Below are 8,524 nucleotides of genomic sequence, written 5' to 3'. Positions count from 1 at the left end.
AAACTACGTTTTCGTCTTAATATGGAAATTTACACCTGGCAGTATATGATCGTATGACACATTGGCTTTGAGTTGTCAGCGGAGAATTTATGGTCCGCTACGTCACCCTCTGAGTCCGCTCTTAGCTTATACTACTTACACAACATCTGTCGATGTCAATGGGATTTAAAACAATGTTTATATCGCACTGAGTCTTCGACAAAATATTTACTTCGAGATACTCTACAACGAGTTTTTAGTGTTGTATAGTGTACACTGGTGTTGTCTATAATTTTCCTTGACTGTACTGTATATCATCGATGAAATACGTTTTATGCAGTGCTGTACACATATGAAATTTCAGTGAAGTGTTATCTAGATCTTTATGATGAAACAAACCTATTGCAACAACCTCACAGACTATCTGCAGTGTGTATATCAATCGTTTTTTATGCTTTCAAAACAATAATGAAGGAAAAGGGGACGATTGTCATCAATAACACTATTATATCATTTGAATATTATACTGAAACCCGCCCCTTGCCCCCATGAACCATGGACCTTGCCGTTGGTGGGGAGGCTTGTGTGCCTCAGCGATACAGATAGTCGTACCGTAGGTGCAACCACAACGGAGGGGTATCTGGTGAGAGGCCAGACAAACGTGTGATTCCTGAAGAGGGGCAGCAGCCTTTTCAGTAGTTGCAGGGGCAACAGTCTGGATAATTGACTGACCTGGTCTTGCAACATTAACCAAAACGGCCTTGCTGTGCTGGTACTGCGAACGGCTGAAAGCAAGTGGAAACTACAGCCGTAATTTTTCCCGGGGGCATGCAGCTTTACTGTATGATTAAATGATGATGGCGTCCTCTTGGGTAAAATATTCCGGAGGTAAAATAGTCCCCCATTCGGATCTCCGGGCGGGGACTAGTCAAGAGGACGTCATTATCAGGAGAAAGAAAACTGACGTTCTACGGATCGGAGCGTGGAATGTCAGATCCCTTAAATGGGCAGGTAGGTTAGAAAATTTAAAAAGGGAAATGAATAGGTTAAACTCGGATATAGTAGGAATTAGCGAAGTTAGGTGGCAGGAGGAACAAGACTTCTGGTCAGGTGAATATAGGGTTATAAATACAAAATCTAATAGGGGTAATTCAGGAGTAGGTTTAATAATGAATAACAAAATAGGAACACGGATAAGCTACTATGAACAGAATAGTGAACGCATTATTGTAGCCAAGGTAGAGACGAAACCCACACCAACGACAGTAGCACACGTTTGTATGCCAACTAGCTCCACAGGTGATGAAGAGATTGAAGAAATGTATGATGAGATAAAAGAAATTATTGAGATAGTGAAAGCAGACGAAAATTTGATAGTCATGGGGGACTGGAATTCGATAGTAGGAAAAGGAAGAGAAGGAAACTTAGTAGGTGAATATGGAATGGGGATAAGGAGTGAAAGAGGAAGCCGCCTGGTAGAATTTTGCACAGAGCATAATTTGGTCACAGCTAACACTTGGTTTAAGAATCATGAAAGAAGGTTGTATACATGGAAGAGGCCTGGAGACACTGGAAGGTTTCAGACAGATTACATAATGGTAAGACAGAGATTTAGGAACCAGGTTTTAAATTGTAAGACATTTCCAGGGGCAGATGTGGACTCCGACCACAATCTATTGGTTATGAACTGTAGATTAAAACTGAAGAAACTGCAAAAAGGTGGGAATTTGAGCAGATGGGATCTGGATAAAGTGAAAGAACCAGAGGTTGTACAGAGTTTCAGAGAGAGCATTAGGGAACGGTTGACAGGAATACGGGAAAGAAATACGGAAGAAGAAGAATGGGTAGCTTTTAGAGATAAAAAAGTGATGGCAGCAGAGGATCAAGTAGGTAAAAAGCCGAGAGCTAGTAAAATGGCTAAGCAGGGATGGGTAGAGGACAAATGTAAGGATGTAGAGGCATATATAACTAGGGGTAAGATAGATACTGCCTGCAGGAAAATTAAAGAGATCTTTGGAGAAAAGAGAACCTCTTGTATGAACATCAAGAGCTCGGAAGGAAACCCAGTTCTTAGCAAAGAAGGGAAAGCAGAAAGATGGAAGGAGTGTATAGACTATAGAGGATCTATACAAGGGAGATGTACTTGAGGGCAATCTAATGGAAATGGAAGATGAGGTAAGTGAAGATGAAATGGGAGATGTGATACTGCGTGAAGAATTTGACAAAGCACTGAAAGACAGGCGAAATATCCTCAGACTTCAAGAAGAATATTGAACCGTGGATTTATTTTCAAAGAATTTTCTGGAGAATTTATTTTAATTTTTAGCGATTCATCAATAACATTAACACATTTAATCACACTATGTGAGCGTGGAAGTAGTTGCCAGGGACTAACTGATGAAATCAAAGTCAAATTGCCTTTAACAGATGGGAATTTTATTCCTAAAAGCTCTTTTTTTTTAAAAAAAAAAAACAGATTTAAAATTATAAGTAGAAAGCACCCTCTAAATATCAAGTTACAATTTATTCAGAGGAAGAAAGAAACAAATTTTTGAGTGTATGAGCTTTCGGGCTGAGAACCTTGCCGCTCTCTTTTGACACGGCCGTAGTCACGACCGCTCACAACAACCTCTGATTGACTAAACTGATGCAAATCTGCAACACACCAGATTACCTTAAAGTAAAAGTTTTAACAATTCACACAAGCACACATACTATGCACCCCGTAGGACGGATGGAAATGTTACAAAACACTAAAATGAAAATATTAACTTGCCACCGAAGGTGTAACTTGATTTTAACTTCTAAGAAAAGTCTTACGGTGGAAGGGTGGCAACTTTATATACTGAAATGACCATCTAAATAAAAGCCCATGAAATGCAATCTTACATTAAATTATACAAGGTTGGCCAAACATGCTCTGCAGTACAGATATACGGCCTCTAAAGATTATAGGCAAGATAAAAACATAGTTCAGGAATGAGGCCGTTACACTTCAAGCAATAAATTCGTTAACACGCCGAATCCGACAAACATGACAGAGGCAGCTATTAACGTACGGCAGATTAATAGGGAAATTACCGAACAACCCGAACCGCAGGTTGCTCTAACCCGCCTCTACTTTATAAGGGAAAAACGGACCACCCAACTCAAAAATAACCACCTTCCCACGGTTGGGCAAAAGGAGAAGAATGGTGGGACGATCTCAAAACAAAGAGGCTGGTGACCTCACCAAGAAAACAAGTAGAATTTAATAAGTAAATGAAACAACATATCACCAATCACTTAACTTCTAATTAACTTCGTTTTCTGGCGAAGACCTGGCGCAGCACCCCAAAAACGCTCTCGAACCGTCCGCTGCCAGCCGCGTCAACGAACGCAGGAAGGGGCGCCGATCTCCCCGTCTCACTGCGTCGCAGATCGCACCGGCCAGACTGATGTCCTGGTTTGACTCCTGTTGCTCGTGTCGGCTGCGAAGCCACTACCCCTCGCTACACGGCGCGGCCCACTGGACTCACGTTGCGACCTCACATGCGCCGACGCTGAAGGCAGACATGCCATGTTGTGTCTCAGTGCGCGACCGACCAACCGATCGATCCAACCGCCAATGACCGTCGCCTTCGCAACTCGAGGAGACTGGCGGCCTAACGCGCAGACTCAGACGCAGGAACTCAGCCCGCGACCGGGAGACCACTCGAGTTCTCTCACTGCGACACGAATTCGGACGAGAGACAGGCTAGCAAGCTGGGGACGAGAGACTGAACCCAGACTGACTCCAGACTCACCCAGACTGACCGACTGGCGAGTACATAATGCCCCTTAAATGCACGTGAACAGAAAACCTTCCCCTTTCCCACCAGAGGGAGACACCAAAGCTGCGATTGCCACAGCGGCGCCACCGCCAGAAACGCAGGGCAACTGCTTCACACTACGCGCTGCGTCGCGCTCTTCAAAACGTCTATTTTTACCACTGCTCAAATATAATAATTCCAATCCCAAAGAAAGTAGGTGTTGAAAGGTGTGAAAATTACCGAATTACCAGTTTAATAAGTCACAGCTGCAAAATACTTACACGAATTCTTTATAGACGAATGGAAAGACTGAGAGAAGCCGACCTTGGGGAAGATCAGTTCGGATACCATAGAAATGTTGGAACACGTGAGGCAATACTGACCCTACGACTTACCTTAGAAGGAAAGGCAACTCTACGTTTCTAGCATTTGTAGACTTAGAAAAAGCTTTTGACAAGGTTGACTGGAATACTCTCTTTCAAATTTTGAAGGTGGCAGGGGTCAAATACAGGTAGCGAAAGGCTATTTACAATATATACATGAACCAGATGGCAATTATAAGAATCGGGGGGCATGAAATGGAAGCACCGGTTGGGAAGGGAGTGAGACAGGGTTGTAGCCTATCTCCGATGTTATAATACGTATATTAAGCAAGCAGTAAAGGAAACAAAAGAGGAATTTGGAGTAGGAATTAAAATGCATGGAGAAGAAATAAAAACTATGAGGTTCGCCGATGACATCGTAATTCTGTCAGAGACAGCAAAGGACCTGGAGGAGCAGTTGAACGGAATGGACAGTGTCTTGAAAGGAAGATATAAGATGAACATCAACAAAAGCAAAACGGGGATAATGGAATGTAGTGTAATCAAATCGGGTGATGGTAAGGGAACTAGATTATGAAATGAGACACTTAAAGTAGTAGATGAGTTGTGATATTTGGGGGGTGGGGGAGGGCAAAATAACTGATGGTTATAGAAGTAGAGAGGATATAAAATGTAGACTAGCAATGCAAAGGAAAGCGTATCTGAAGAAGAGAAATTTGTTAACATGGAGTAGAGATTTAAGTGTCAGTAAGTCTTGTTCTAAAAGTATTTGTACGGAATGCATCCATGTATGGATGTGAAACATAGACGATAAATAGGTTAGACAAGAAGAGAATAGAAGCTGATGATGGTCGAAGTAGAGAGGATATAAAATGTAGACTGGCAATGGCAAGGAAAGCGTTTCTGAAGAGGAGAAATTTGTTAACATCGAGTGTAGATTTAAGTGTCAGGAATTCGTTTCTGAAAGTATTTGTATGGAGTGTAGCCATGTATGGAAGTGAAACATGGACGATAGTTTGGACAAGAAGAGAATAGAAGCTTTCCAAATGTGGTGCAACAGTAGAATGGTGAATATTAGATGGGTACATCACGTAACTAATGGGGAGTTACAGATAGAGTGCGGGTGAAGAGGAATTTGTGGCTCAATTTCACTAGAGGAACGTGTCGGTTAGTTGGACGCGGCATCAAGGGATCACCAATTTAGTGATGGAGGGAAGCGTGGAGAGTAAAAGTCGTAGAGTGATACCGAGAGATGAATACACTAAGCAGATTCAGAAGGGTTTAAGTTGCAGTGGTTACTCGTAGATGAAGAAGCTTGCAAGGGATAGAGTGGAATGGAGAGCTGCATCAAATCAGTCACTGGACTGAAGACCACAACAACAACATTATACTATATTACACATCTGTTTTACATATGCCTAGTGCACACTGGTGTTTATTACTCTGCTTCTGTGCCTGTGCAAGACGATTTTGAGCCTTTGCCACTACTGTAAAACAAGTTACTTTTTTATTCTCATGATATCATTCCATTGTTTGAACTGGTGTTCTTTTCTAATATATTTCATAACTTCGCTAGATAATTTTGTGGACTATGTCACTTATAAATCTCACTCTGTAAAATTAAGACCAGAGAGACTGAGGGGTAGTGAAAGTTATGTCTGTATAATGTTTTAGGTAATTTTATTGTTTTTGAATGTCTTAGGCCTTGCATATAATATTTATATCGCTTAGTTATGCGTTTGCAGTCTCGGTAGAGATGCTGTTCTGTCCGTATACTATTTAGGTCGTCTTTGCTCTGTGAATATGTTTAGGTGTTCAGTGTTAATCGAGAGAAGGGGAGATGGGGAGTTGTAGTCAGATGTCGTGGCAAATAGCATGTACACGATGGACGCAGAACATGGTACTCTTGGGAAATATTTTATTGATCTAATGAAAGATCTAATTATTACAAAAGGAATATTATAAATATGCACCAAATGAGGTGGGTTTATAAGGTGGATACTATTTTGAGAAGATTGGGATTTAAAGTAACGAGTGAACGTGTTTCGCTTTATTGCGGTAGCATTTAGTTGGGCATTCTTGATTCAGCACAGACATCCAACTCAGGAATTCCATGTTATTTTTATTAATGCATTTGAAAAGATGAAAAGAGAAGAAAAGAGTGTAATCTTTAGTATGACAGTTCTTGTGTCAGAATAAATTTTCATGTTACGTTACGTTTTTGTATTTCTTCAGTGTTGATCATTATAATTGTGTTTGTAATAAAATATTTTCTTACTGCTTGCTAAGCCTTCAATGGTGAGATTTTATAAATGTAATAGTGCCAAGAAATTTTTCTGAGATGAATTTTTTTAATACAGTTTCTTGAGAAAAATATCCTGTACCATTATCTAGCTCACTTTACCTGATGAACAGTCTTCTTTATGAGTGCTAAATTTTATGAGAACCAAGTGATTCTCTGTAATTAGTAGCAGCTTAGAAACAGAGGCGTGCCTTTTCTTGTTTTTCTACGACAGCTGCTGCATTACGTTTTCTATTATGACACAGATAAGCCAAATACAGGAGATATGAGTTTTCAGTTTCACAGGGTCAATTAACAGTGTTGAGTTTAGTTTCTCTTAGTAACGTCCAGAGCAATTTTTTTGTTGTTGTAAAATTCAGTCTTGGTTAAGACAAGGCATTTTCATTTACATTTCGCAGTCAGAATTGCTTCTCATTCTTGCAGACAAGTTTAGCTGTTAACTGTAAACGTGAGATTAGCTGGTGCACATATTTCTTTTCTATGAATGCAATTTTTTTGATATGCAACAGTTCACATTCATACACAGTTTATACATTCAGAAAAAGGCAGTACAGAAGTAAAGCAAACAAGTCCACGTTCATATAAGCTTCTTTATCTTTTTTCTTTATTAAGATCACTTTCAATAGCCTATACGAAAACGTAATAGTAATTCTCGGGGAACTTCAGTTGGACTCCTTGTAACAAAAACGACGTAGTTTTCGAGAAACCTTGTGAGAAAATTTAGAGAAGCTGTTATCGAGAAAGATTGCACCATCATTCTGCTGCCAGCATCATATATCTTGCGCAGGGATCACGCGACTAAGATTAAGGTAGATTAACGAGGGTGTTGAGGTGTATATACAGACACTCATTACGCAAACGGAATAGAACAGGGATAGAACTGGTACGAGATACCCACCATCCTACGCTGTCATGCACTGTACAGCGGCTTGCGGAGTATAGTGGATAACTAGCGAACGGAGTTACAACACTTTTATTTGCAGAAGGGTTCAAGATATCGAATTGAGATACGCAGAGAGGAGTGTAATTTTATCGTATGTTTAATGCTATCTAATTTTCCTTTTCTGCAAATGGAGCCATATAGTTCTCTTAGCGTCACCTGAAAGCCTGCTTGATACATATATTGATGTAGCCAAGTCAAAGGCTACTACATTTTTATGATTTGTGAAATGTCAAATTTTACATTTCTGAACATTTAACTCAGATTGACAACCTTTGCATCACTTTGATATCTTGTCACTATCCGACTGAATATCTGTGGAGCTTTTTGAGGAATAACTTGATATAATAAATTTATCATCTGCAAGAAGTATGAGATTACAATTAACATTGTCTGCGATGTCATTAATGTATAACTTCAATAGCTGGGGTCCCAACATACATCCCTAGGACACAGCTAATGTTACTTCCACATTTTTCGATGACGCTTTATCCAAGCAAACATGCTAAATCCCGTCACAAGTTTCTCTTGATGCGTCGTATGATCGTACTTTCGACAATAAGCGAAGGTGTACGTGATTGCCTTGATCCATGGCTTTCAAGATGTTATGCGAGAAAAGTGCAAGATGAGTTTCATATTATCGATGTTTTCGAAATATAAGATGATTGGCATGGAGGACGTCATTCTGTTCGAGATACTTCATTGCATTTTAGCCCAGAATACGTTCTGTTCTACGACGTATGACTGTCAAGGACAATGGACGGCCGTTTTGTGGATAACTTCTGCTACCCTTATTGTAAACAGGTCTGACCTGTGCTTCCTTTCGACTACTCGGCATGGTGTTTTGTTCAAAGGAGCTACAATAAACTATAGTTTATAGTGCGACTAACTCAGCCACGAACTCGATGTAGAAACTGTCAGGGATGCCACTGGAACCTGGAGTTTTGTCCGATTTTAGCGGCTTCAGCTTTTTTTTTCTACACCACTGACACTAATATTTACATCACTCATCTTTGCAGTGCCAAAAGAATTAAATTGAGGCAATATTCCCTAATTGTCCTTTGTAAAGGAACATTTGAAAATGAAGTTCACCAATTTTGTTTTGCTTTTCCGTCTTCATCAGTTATTACCTCAGAAGTGAATTTAAAAGATTAGAATAACATTTTCATGTTATTATTGTACTGACGTC

Source organism: Schistocerca gregaria, chromosome 1, assembly GCF_023897955.1.
Source record: "Schistocerca gregaria isolate iqSchGreg1 chromosome 1, iqSchGreg1.2, whole genome shotgun sequence".
NCBI lineage: Eukaryota > Metazoa > Arthropoda > Insecta > Orthoptera > Acrididae > Schistocerca > Schistocerca gregaria.
This window is presented reverse-complemented; position numbering follows the sequence as displayed.